Raw genomic sequence first — 13,083 nt, forward strand, 5'->3', positions numbered from 1 at the left:
TATTGGTGATTCTTATCACTGTTTTCCTCCCACTTTCTTTTGACTTGCTTCACATTGGCCTCTTCAGCAGTCTGTTCTTTAATTCTTTCTTCAATCTGGTTCACTAGTTTGTGAGCCATTCTACATGCCTGTTGTATGGAGGCGGGCTCGTGTGAACTTATATCTTCTTGGATTCTTTCCGGTAATCCTTTCACAAACGCGTCGATCTTCTCTTCCTCATCTTCGAATGCTCCCGGACACAATAGGCACAATTCTGTGAATCGTCTTTCATACGTGGTAATATCAAATCCTTGGGTTCGTAACCCTCTAAGTTCTGTCTTGAGCTTATTGACCTCGGTTCTGGGACGGTACTTCTCGTTCATCAAGTGCTTGAATGCTGACCACGGTAGTGCGTACGCATCATCTTGTCCCACTTGCTCTAGATAGGTATTCCACCATGTTAACGCAGAACCTGTGAAGGTATGCGTAGCGTACTTCACTTTGTCCTCTTCAGTACACTTACTTATGGCAAACACCGATTCAACCTTCTCGGTCCACCGTTTCAATCCGATCGGTCCTTCGGTTCCATCAAATTCCAAAGGTTTACAGGCAGTGAATTCTTTGTAGGTGCATCCTACACGATTTCCTGTACTGCTAGATCCTAGGTTATTGTTGGTATGTAGCGCAGCCTGTACTGCGGCTATGTTTGAAGCTAGAAAAGTACGGAATTCCTCTTCATTCATATTCACGGTGTGTCGAGTAGTCGGTGCCATTTCCTTCAAAATAGTTAAATGGAACAAGTTAATCATACAGAATATTAAGAGTAGTTAATAGTATTTTGTAGCATAATATGAACTCATTTATAAAAGCTTTTTCTTCATATTAGCGTTTTATAAGTTTAAATTCGGGTAGTACCTACCCGTTAAGTTCATACTTAGTAGCTAATATACAATTCAACTACTACAATTCTATATGAAAAACTGATTGTAATAATATTTCGCGTTCAAACTTTTATACAATATTTTACAAACTTACAATACCGCTTATTTTACATAAAGCATGAAATATAGCACACAATAACTTTGATACAAGATAGTTGTGAAGACAATTCTAGCTAGTACACAAGTCGTTCAGCAAAGGCAATAAAGACACGTAATTCATACGTCCAGAAACAAGTCATGCACTCTGGTTTTACTAGGACTACTTCCCATCCTTGGTCTTGTGCAACATAACCGTTATGGCCGTTGATAAGACAGCGTGTTGTAACGTCATCAGAGGGACGAGGGTTACGTAATGTCCAACAGTCCCGTAATAATCTAAAAACCTCATTTCTTACCCCAATTACCGACTCCGTCACTTGTGGAAACGTTTTGTTTAATAGTTGTAGCCCGATGTTCTTGTTCTCATTTTGGTGAGAAGCGAACATTACTAATCCGTAAGCATAACATGCTTCTTTATGTTGCATGTTAGCCGCTTTTTCTAAATCACGAAGTCCAATATTCGGATATATTGAGTCAAAATAATTTCTTAACCCGTTGCGTAAAATAGCATTTGGGTTCCCCGCAATATATGCGTCAAAGTAAACACATCGTAACTTATGGGTTTCCCAATGTGATATCCCCCATCTTTCAAACGAAAGTCTCTTATAAACCAAGACATTCTTGGAACGTTCTTCGAATGTCTTACAAACTGATCTCGCCTTAAATAGTTGTGCCGAAGAATTCTGGCCGACTCTAGACAAGATTTCATCAATCATGTCTCCGGGTAGGTCTCTTAAAATATTGGGTTGTCTATCCATTTTGTGTTTTTAAACTGTAAAATAGACAAGAGTTAGATTCATAAAAAAATACTTATTAATACAATCAATTTTTACATATATCATAAAGCATAAGAACACTATATTCCATATATTACACCACACGAATACAACTATCTTATTCCGACTCGCTCGTTTCTTCTTCTTCGGTTTTGGTTCGTTTTGCCAAGTTTCTAGGGATATATGATGTTCCCCTAATACGAGCCGTCGTTGTCCACATTGGTTTAGAAAAACCTGGTGGTTTAGAGGTTCCCGGGTCATTGTTACAACTTAAGGACTTCGGGGGTTGACGATACATATAAAGTTCATCGGGGTTGGAATTAGATTTCTCTATTTTTATGCCCTTTCCCTTATTATTTTCTTTTGCCTTTTTAAATTCAGTTGGGGTAATTTCTATAACATCATCGGAATTCTCGTCGGAATCCGATTCATCGGAGAATTGGTAATCCTCCCAATATTTTGCTTCCTTGGCGGAAACACCATTGACCATAATTAACTTTGGTCGGTTGGTTGAGGATTTTCTTTTACTTAACCGTTTTATTATTTCCCCCACCGGTTCTATTTCTTCATCCGGTTCCGATTCTTCTTCCGGTTCCGATTCTTCTTCCGGTTCCGACTCTTCTTCCGGTTCCTCTTCGGGAACTTGTGAATCAGTCCACAAATCATTCCAATTTACATTTGACTCTTCATTATTATTAGGTGAGTCAATGGGACTTGTTCTAGAGGTAGACATCTATCACATAATATCAAACACGTTAAGAGATTAATATATCACATAATATTCATATGTTAAAAATATATAGTTTCCAACAAAAATGTTAAGCAATCATTTTTAAAGAAAACACGGTCGAAGTCCAGACTCACTAATGCATCCTAACAAACTCGATAAGACACACTAATGCAAATTTTCTGGTTCTCTAAGACCAACGCTCGGATACCAACTGAAATGTCCCGTTCTTATTGATTAAAAACGTTCCATATTAATTGATTTCGTTGCGAGGTTTTGACCTCTATATGAGACGTTTTTCAAAGACTGCATTCATTTTTAAACAAACCATAACCTTTATTTCATCAATAAAGGTTTAAAAAGCTTTACGTAGATTATCAAATAATGATAATCTAAAATATCCTGTTTACACACGACCATTACATAATGGTTTACAATACAAATATGTTACAACAAAATAAGTTTCTTGAATGCAGTTTTTACACAATATCATACAAGCATGGACTCCAAATCTTGTCCTTATTTAAGTATGCGACAGCGGAAGCTCTTAATAATCACCTGAGAATAAACATGCTTAAAACGTCAACAAAAATGTTGGTGAGTTATAGGTTTAACCTATATATATCAAATCGTAACAATAGACCACAAGATTTCATATTTCAATACACATCCCATACATAGAGATAAAAATCATTCATATGGTGAACACCTGGTAACCGACAATAACAAGATGCATATATAAGAATATCCCCATCATTCCGGGACACCCTTCGGATATGATATAAATTTCGAAGTACTAAAGCATCCGGTACTTTGGATGGGGTTTGTTAGGCCCAATAGATCTATCTTTAGGATTCGCGTCAATTAGGGTGTCTGTTCCCTAATTCTTAGATTACCAGACTTAATAAAAAGGGGCATATTCGATTTCGATAATTCAACCATAGAATGTAGTTTCACGTACTTGTGTCTATTTTGTAAATCATTTATAAAACCTGCATGTATTCTCATCCCAAAAATATTAGATTTTTAAAAGTGGGACTATAACTCACTTTCACAGATTTTTACTTCGTCGGGAAGTAAGACTTGGCCACTGGTTGATTCACGAACCTATAACAATATATACATATATATCAAAGTATGTTCAAAATATATTTACAACACTTTTAATATATTTTGATGTTTTAAGTTTATTAAGTCAGCTGTCCTCGTTAGTAACCTACAACTAGTTGTCCACAGTTAGATGTACAGAAATAAATCGATAAATATTATCTTGAATCAATCCACGACCCAGTGTATACGTATCTCAGTATTGATCACAACTCAAACTATATATATTTTGGAATCAACCTCAACCCTGTATAGCTAACTCCAACATTCACATATAGAGTGTCTATGGTTGTTCCGAAATATATATAGATGTGTCGACATGATAGGTCGAAACATTGTATACGTGTCTATGGTATCTCAAGATTACATAATATATAATACAAGTTGATTAAGTTATGGCTGGAATAGATTTGTTACCAATTTTCACGTAGCTAAAATGAGAAAAATTATCCAATCTTGTTTTACCCATAACTTCTTCATTTTAAATCCGTTTTGAGTGAATCAAATTGCTATGGTTTCATATTGAACTCTATTTTATGAATCTAAACAAAAAAAGTATAGGTTTCTAGTCGGAAAAATAAGTTACAAGTCGTTTTTGTAAAGGTAGTCATTTCAGTCGAAAGAACGACGTCTAGATGACCATTTTAGAAAACATACTTCCACTTTGAGTTTAACCATAATTTTTGGATATAGTTTCATGTTCATAATAAAAATCATTTTCTCAGAATAACAACTTTTAAATCAAAGTTTATCATAGTTTTTAATTAACTAACCCAAAACAGCCCGCGGTGTTACTACGACGGCGTAAATCCGGTTTTACGGTGTTTTTCGTGTTTCCAGGTTTTAAATCATTAAGTTAGCATATCATATAGATATAGAACATGTGTTTAGTTGATTTTAAAAGTCAAGTTAGAAGGATTAACTTTTGTTTGCGAACAAGTTTAGAATTAACTAAACCATGTTCTAGTGATTACAAGTTTAAACCTTCGAATAAGATAGCTTTATATGTATGAATCGAATGATGTTATGAACATCATTACTACCTTAAGTTCCTTGGATGAACCTACTGGAAAAGAGAAAAATGGATCTAGCTTCAATGGATCCTTGGATGGCTCAAAGTTCTTGAAGCAAAATCATGACACGAAAACAAGTTCAAGTAAGATCATCACTTGAAATAAGATTGTTATAGTTATAGAAATTGAACCAAAGTTTGAATATGATTATTACCTTGTATTAGAATGATAACCTACTGTAAGAAACAAAGATTTCTTGAGGTTGGATGATCACCTTACAAGATTGGAAGTGAGCTAGCAAACTTGAAAGTATTCTTGATTTTTTTGAAACTAGAACTTTTGGAATTTATGAAGAACACTTAGAACTTGAAGATAGAACTTGAGAGAGTTCAATTAGATGAAGAAAATTGAAGAATGAAAGTGTTTGTAGGTGTTTTTGGTCGTTGGTGTATGGATTAGATATAAAGGATATGTAATTTTGTTTTCATGTAAATAAGTCATGAATGATTACTCATATTTTTGTAATCTTATGAGATATTTCATGCTAGTTGCCAAATGATGGTTCCCACATGTGTTAGGTGACTCACATGGGCTGCTAAGAGCTGATCATTGGAGTGTATATACCAATAGTACATACATCTAAAAGCTGTGTATTGTACGAGTACGAATACGGGTGCATACGAGTAGAATTGTTGATGAAACTGAACGAGAATGTAATTGTAAGCATTTTTGTTAAGTAGAAGTATTTTGATAAGTGTATTGAAGTCTTTCAAAAGTGTATAAATACATATTAAAACACTACATGTATATACATTTTAACTGAGTCGTTAAGTCATCGTTAGTCGTTACATGTAAGTGTTGTTTTGAAACCTTTAGGTTAACGATCTTGTTAAATGTTGTTAACCCAATGTTTATAATAACAAAAGAGATTTTAAATTATTATATTATCATGATATTATGATGTACGAATATCTCTTAATATGATATATATACATTAAATGTCGTTACAACGATAAACGTTACATATATGTCTCGTTTCAAAATCATTAAGTTAGTAGTCTTGTTTTTACATATGTAGTTCATTGTTAATATAATTAATGATATGTTTACTTATCATAATATCATGTTAACTATATATATAACCATATATATGTCATCATATAGTTTTTTTTACAAGTTTTAACGTTCGTGAATCACCGGTCAACTTGGGTGGTCAATTGTCTATATGAAACCTATTTCAATTAATCAAGTCTTAACAAGTTTGATTGCTTAACATGTTGGAAACATTTAATCATGTAAACATCAATCTCAATAAATATATATAAACATGGAAAAGTTCGGGTCACTACATTTTGATCCTGGCTCCAACTCGATCGCATGGTCAACCTCCCTTCTAGGTGGTAACTTCTTTGGTAACTCCTTGGGCATGACATCCTTGAACTCATCAAGGACCTTCTCAATTTCCTTGGGTACCTCTAGTTTTCCCTTATCTTCAACCGTCTCTTGCTTTGCTACCGCTAAATAGCATGTCTCATTCTTGTTGTACCCCTTCTTGAATTGCATGGCCGAAAGTGACTTGGATGCACTCTTGCTTCCACGTTCGGTTGACACCATACAAGTCTTCTCACCATCCAAGATACACAGTGAATTAGCAAACGGCATAGGGAAACCGCGTACCTTATCTAGGAACTCCATCCCAAGTACCAACTTGAAGTCGTCCATAGGCACGACCGAGAGATCAATCATTCCTTCCCATTCTCCAATCTTCACATATACGTCTTTAGCCACCCCACTAATCAGTCTGGCACTCGTGTTCACCGTCTTCATCATGCCACTCTCTTTTGTTTCCTTAAGTCCTAGCCTTTTGGCTTCATCGGTGGAGATAAAGTTATGAGTTGCTCCCGTATCCACCAAAGCTCGTACCCGATCTCCACAAATGTTAATATCTACGAATTGGAGTCCTTTAGCCACTACCTTGGGTATCTCCGTCTTGGCCTTGATTGCGTTGAGGATATGCATTGATCCTATGCACCGCTCCTCATCCTGACAACCCGCCTTTTAAGTTTCCATAGCATGAAGGCTAGCTTTCTTCGGACAATCTCGGGCTCTATGCGGTCCATCACATATGAAACATCCATCATTCTTGTAAGAAGTTTTTATGCTCTTGTTATTCCCGGTTGGTGGCTTACGTGTATTATCATTCCTTGATTGGGCGGGCTTATCTCCCCCACCTTTCTCATGGCTCACCTTCTTATCTTTTGACTTGAACAAATCTTTCCTATTAGCATGGTCGACTAGTGCCTCCGCTTGAGCAATTGCGGTGGCAAGGTCTTGGACTCCTCGTCTCTCCAACTCCGTTTTAGCCCAAGGTTGCAAACCATCGAGAAAATAGAAAAGAAGAATATCATCGGGAATATCTGGGACCTCCAGGCTAAGGTTCGTGAATTCTTTAATATACTCCTGAATCGTCCTGGAATGATGTAATTTACGTAGACGACCCATCGCATCCTTTTGAGCATTCTTGGGGTAGAATTGATTCTTAAGTTCAGTAAGGAAATCATCCCAAGTATCAATAGTAACCGTACCTTTCTCGATATCTCCATATCGACGATGCCACCATAACGCTGCGGTATCCTTCAGGTAACGGGTTGCCGTCTTGATCTTCATTGCATCATCCACTATGTTGACTCCCTCCAAGTATTGTTCCATCTCCCATATAAAATCATCAACCGCTCGGGCTTCCCGCTTCCCCACGAACGGTGACCGCTTGGGAACGTCCACCTTCAGAGCATTGCATCCAGTGTTGCCACCCCCACTAGCCATGAATCTCAAACAAGAGTTCATGTTGGTTTGTAAATCCACGAGGCGTTGGTGAATAGTGGAGACCTCCCCCTCCATTTTGCCTCGCAACTTCGTAATCTCACCCATGAGCATACCCCTTAAGTCATGGATCTCACGTCGCAAGTCAACGTCTAGCACGTTGATTGCACTCTTGCAATCATCATTCAATTCGTCAAAGTCCCCGTCCAAACCATCCAAACGTTGGTGGACGTCTTCGACCTTTGCTTTCACGTCGTCCATGGATGTCTCTACATCCATGATCCTTTTGTCCAAGTTTGCGACAAAGTCTTTGGATGTACCTCGGTTCTTCTTAGCTCCTTGGCGAGTCTCTACCCGGCCATGAGTCTCATCACCCATCACACCACTTGTTGCACTCACATTCTTCTCGGTCTCGGTTGCCATCTCCTCGAATCGACCTTGCTCTTGATACCAAATGTCACGGACTTATCTCGATAAGCTCACCGTGCGGCACTTAGTCTCTACTAAGTCAGCCTAGCTCGAACCTTCTAAGGATTCAAGTGACTAAAAGAGAACAAAATAGAGAACAAGTGGGAACTTAAATAAAGTGCTTATATTGATTATGTAAGCTTTACAAGAGAGAATACTTGAGTTTTTGAGGTGTGCTGTGCCAAATGAGACCACCCCTATTTATACTACTTCTAACACAAAATGGATGGCTAAGATTAATCTAAATCAATGGTTAGGATCTAAGTACTAGAAACTTCAAGTATATACATGGAGATAGATATTTCCATGAACATTCCATACCATTCCATGGAAGAACTCATGGGAAAGTTCTAGGGAGCTTCCATGATGTTCTTGGGCCTTCCATGAAGTTCTTGGGTTAAAACCCTTAATTGGGTCATAATCTTAGTGGGTTGGGCCACAAACTTATTGGGTTGTGACACCGTGCTATAGGATCCGCAGGCTTCACAAAAACCGGTATGTAAAACTCGATTAGTGTCCACTTTTTATTTCAACCAATGAAAAGAGATTATTATGGAGAGAGAAGAATTCTGATTGATAGTGGACAAAGACGGAGAGAGTATATAAAAAAGAAATGTGATTACGAAGAATTACAATGTTATAATGAGTCGAGCTACTCGTGAACTACTCGAATTCGACTCGTTAAAAATTCAACTCACGTTGAACCTAAACGAGCTCGATTCCGAACTTGAACTTATTTTGAAGCTTGTTTAATTAATGAGTCCAAACTCGAACTTTATATCTCGAGCTTGAACAAAGGCTATATTTGTCACAGAGTTTTTTGGAGTTTTTATCTTTTAACGTTTATGAAAATCCTTCTATTTATTAAAAAGCCCTGTTTGGTAAAAGTAGCTGCTAGCTTTTTGAGGAATGGAAAAAAAAACTTCTAAAAACTCTTTATCAAGCACTACTTCATCTATGTTGGGAAATTACGGCTTCACTAATTCCACCACCCAGCCCAACAATAACTGTAAAGAAATAAGAACAATTCACAACACAAGAATTTAGCGTGAAAACTCCAAAATAGGAGAAAAATCACGGGCCTTCAAAGAGAGAAATACAATATTTTACAAATTATTACAATGATATAGACAACTATCTTAAGCCAAATACACTCTCCAAAGCATTTAGCTAATACAACTCTCAAAAGGGTAAGAAATAATCAAATACTTAAAGTGTATTGATTTGTGCAAATTGAAAGTATGCCTATGACCTCCTTTTATAACTAAGGGAGTCGTCCACACTTTCTTCCATCTATCAATGTGGGACAAACATCTTTATAGCCAAAGACTACATCCTTCATTTCTTCCATCCATCAATGTGGGACAAGTAACCATACAAATTTTCAATAAAAGATAAACCAACAAATCTCCATCTTTTTTATAGAAAAAGATAACCGTACTTCCACATTGCAAAGATAACCGACGCAGATGCTTACTCGACGACAACTTCAAGATCCTCATCTCCATGCCGTTGACATTATCTCCCGAGAGGCAAAACTTGCATCCTCATCGAACATTGTCAAAACCTGACAATCATTGTCTTCACAGACAATCAAAATTTTAAACAAAATTATCATATTCCACCATAAAGAGTATATCACTTATAATATCACATTCCAAGCATTTCACATCCGTACATGTTGTATACCTAACTGAACCGTTATGGTGCAACTTCCTGTTTGGCTTTCCCTGGAAGTTTCATCAGCTACAACATCTATTTTCACCACTCAACCTGCATAAACTCCAAATCAATGCCCATGTGCATTTTGTGGAACCTCTAACGAACATCCCTTTCCATGGTGGCACGGACACACAATGAGGATGACGTGACTTCAGAAGAATTCGTCACTCTGCGTAGCAACGGAGACAATGTTAGCGTCTTTGGAGCCATTTGCCGGATTAGCTCCACCTGGACAATTAATCCTTACATGCCCAGTCTTCCCGCATGAAAGGACCCGTCCTAATCCATCTGGACGAATACATTACATTTTGTTACATCGCGAGGTACTTGACCTCTGTATGATACATTTTACAAACATTGCATTCGTTTTTAAAAGACAAACTTTCATTACATCGAAAGTTGACAGCATGCATACCATTTTATAATATATCCAACTATAATTGACTTAATAATAATCTTGATGAACTCAACGACTCGAATGCAACGTCTTTTGAAATATGTCATGAATGACTCCAAGTAATATCTCTAAAATGAGCAAATGCACAGCGGAAGGTTTCTTCAATACCTGAGAATAAACATGCTTTCAAGTGTCAACCAAAAGGTTGGTGAGTTCATTAGTTTATCGTAAACATTCATTTCCATCATTTTAATAGACCACAAGATTTTCATTTCCATTTCTCATAAAAATACGTCCCATGCATAGAGACAAAAATAATCATTCATATGGATTGAACACCTGGTAACCGACATTAACAAGATGCATATAAGAATATCCCCTATCATTCCGGGAAATCCTTCGGACATGATAAAACAACATCGAAGTACTAAAGCATCCACTACAACGGATGGGGTTTGTTAGGCCCAATAGATCTATCTTTAGGATTCGCGTCAATTAGTAGACTGGTTTACTAATTCTCAGGCTACCAAGTAAAAGGGGCATATTCGGCTTCAATCATTCAACCATATAATGTAGTTTCGAGTACTCGTGTCTATTTCGTAAAATATTTATAAAAGCAGCGCATGTATTCTCAGTCCCAAAAATATATATTGTAAAAGCATTTAAAAAGGGAGCAAAATGAAACTCACAATAGAATATTTTGTAGTAAAAATATTCATACGACGATACTGAACAATGCAGGGCTGGCCTCGGATTCACGAACCTATATCATTTGTATATTCATCAATACATATAACCGTACTCGAACAATTTCACATACTATATCTTTATATATTATTTATTTAATTTGTATATATATATATATATATATATATATATATATATATATATATATATATATATATATATATATTGGAAAATGGTTATTACCTATATAGTTATATATATTTATGTTGTATATATATTTAAAATGATTAATATCTATATATTTAATTATATTAATATATATATATATATATATATATATATATATATATATATATATGGTTAATATTATATCTAAAATTCATTGGTTTGTTATATATAAGTATTTATGTAATTAATGTTAATAGGTTTTATATATAGGTATATAAACTATTAATACAATATATATGTTAAGTCAAAATATTTATCTGTAAGAAAAATGATAGTTTTAAAAATAATGATACTTTTTATTCTAATGATAACTATAATAACGCTAATATTAATAATAACTATAAAATAACTATTTTTACGATTAGTGATATTAATTTTAGTAATAGTTCATTAAGAATGATACTCATAATAATAACTATGATAAGGTTAATAATAATACTTATATAAATATTAATAATACTACTTACTTTAATATTACTACTAATACTTATAATCACAAAATGATATTAATATTAATACTAATAATAATAATAGTCATATTACGTATAACTTTGGTAATAATTATAATTATAATTATAATACTAATAATAATAACAATAGTTAATACTAATGGTAATAATAATAATTATTATAAATATAGTCATAATAATAATACTAACAATATTAATACTAATACTAATACTTAATAAATACATAACAATAATAATAAGTAGATTACTAATAATAATAACAATAACAATAATAGATAATAATAGAAGTAAAGATAATAATAATAATCATCATAATAATTAATAACAATAATAAAAATAAAAAAATAGTTGTGTATACCCTTTAAAGCTTGTGTAAAAAGAATTGCCCTTAACGAGGCTTGAACCCGCGACCTCTCGCTAACCCGACATCAACCATAACTACTCCACTGTTTCTGTTTATCTAAATTAGATCAATACTAAAACTATATAACCCGTTTTTATTTCCTGACTCCACTTTCTTCTTCAGATCAAGAATTTGAGCGACCAGAGTAATCCAAATGATATCAATGGTTTCAGGGTTTTGAATTAAATGTTTATATCGAAACAAAACAACTTATAACTTTAACTTTAATTAATCAGAATATATATATATATATATATATATATATATATATATATATATATATATATATATATATATATATATATATATATATATATATATATATATATATATATAAATTACACTGTAACTGGTACGCGAAAACAATTTTGAATCCAACATTTGATTTTGAATTTAGGACGGTTTTGGATTATGGTTACAAAATGAAATATGTTTTAAATCAATTATAGAAGCTTTTTGAACCATCAATTTACTCAGAAACATCAAATTAAATTCAAATTTCGCGAAGAACAAATCTTTTGACTTTTTAAAAATTTTACTTTGACTTCAAAATTCGAATTCGATATAACGAATTAGAAGTTGAGATTTTGCATATAGTTTTAATAAAAGATTCCTAACAATATTGCAATATTACATTTTGCAATTTAGTTCGAAATCGTTATTTTGGAAAAGTGAAATAAAACAGAGGTGCCGCTGAAAATAAATAAATAAATAACTAAATAATTCTGCTTATTCTTGATAGAGATATTGTGTAATTGATAATGATATTATAAGGTTGATGTAATGTCTAAAACTAAGAGTTAGTCGATTGATTTATATAGAAAAAGGTTCGACAATTTCAATCAAGAAAAGAAATAAAAAAAAAATAAAAATACAAAATAAAAAGAAACTATAAAGTAGATGGAGAAAGGTAACAGATTTTGGAATTACTGCAAAGATGGAATCTGATTGTATGAATTTAATCAATCTCCAGTAGATGGACAATGACTTAAAACAATTTTTAATTTGCTAAATCTATATGTACCGTTTGATATTAATAAATAATAATAATAATAATATTAATAATAATCATAATTCTATAAATAATAATAATAATAATAATAATAATAATAATAATAATAATAATAATAATAATAATTAATAATAACATTAATAATTATGATAATAATAACAATAATCATCATTAACAATATTAATGATAAATTGTATTGTTTATATGATAATATAAAAAATGACTTTAATATTT

This window comes from Rutidosis leptorrhynchoides, chromosome 3 (assembly GCF_046630445.1).
Source record: "Rutidosis leptorrhynchoides isolate AG116_Rl617_1_P2 chromosome 3, CSIRO_AGI_Rlap_v1, whole genome shotgun sequence".
Taxonomy (NCBI): Eukaryota; Viridiplantae; Streptophyta; class Magnoliopsida; order Asterales; family Asteraceae; genus Rutidosis; species Rutidosis leptorrhynchoides.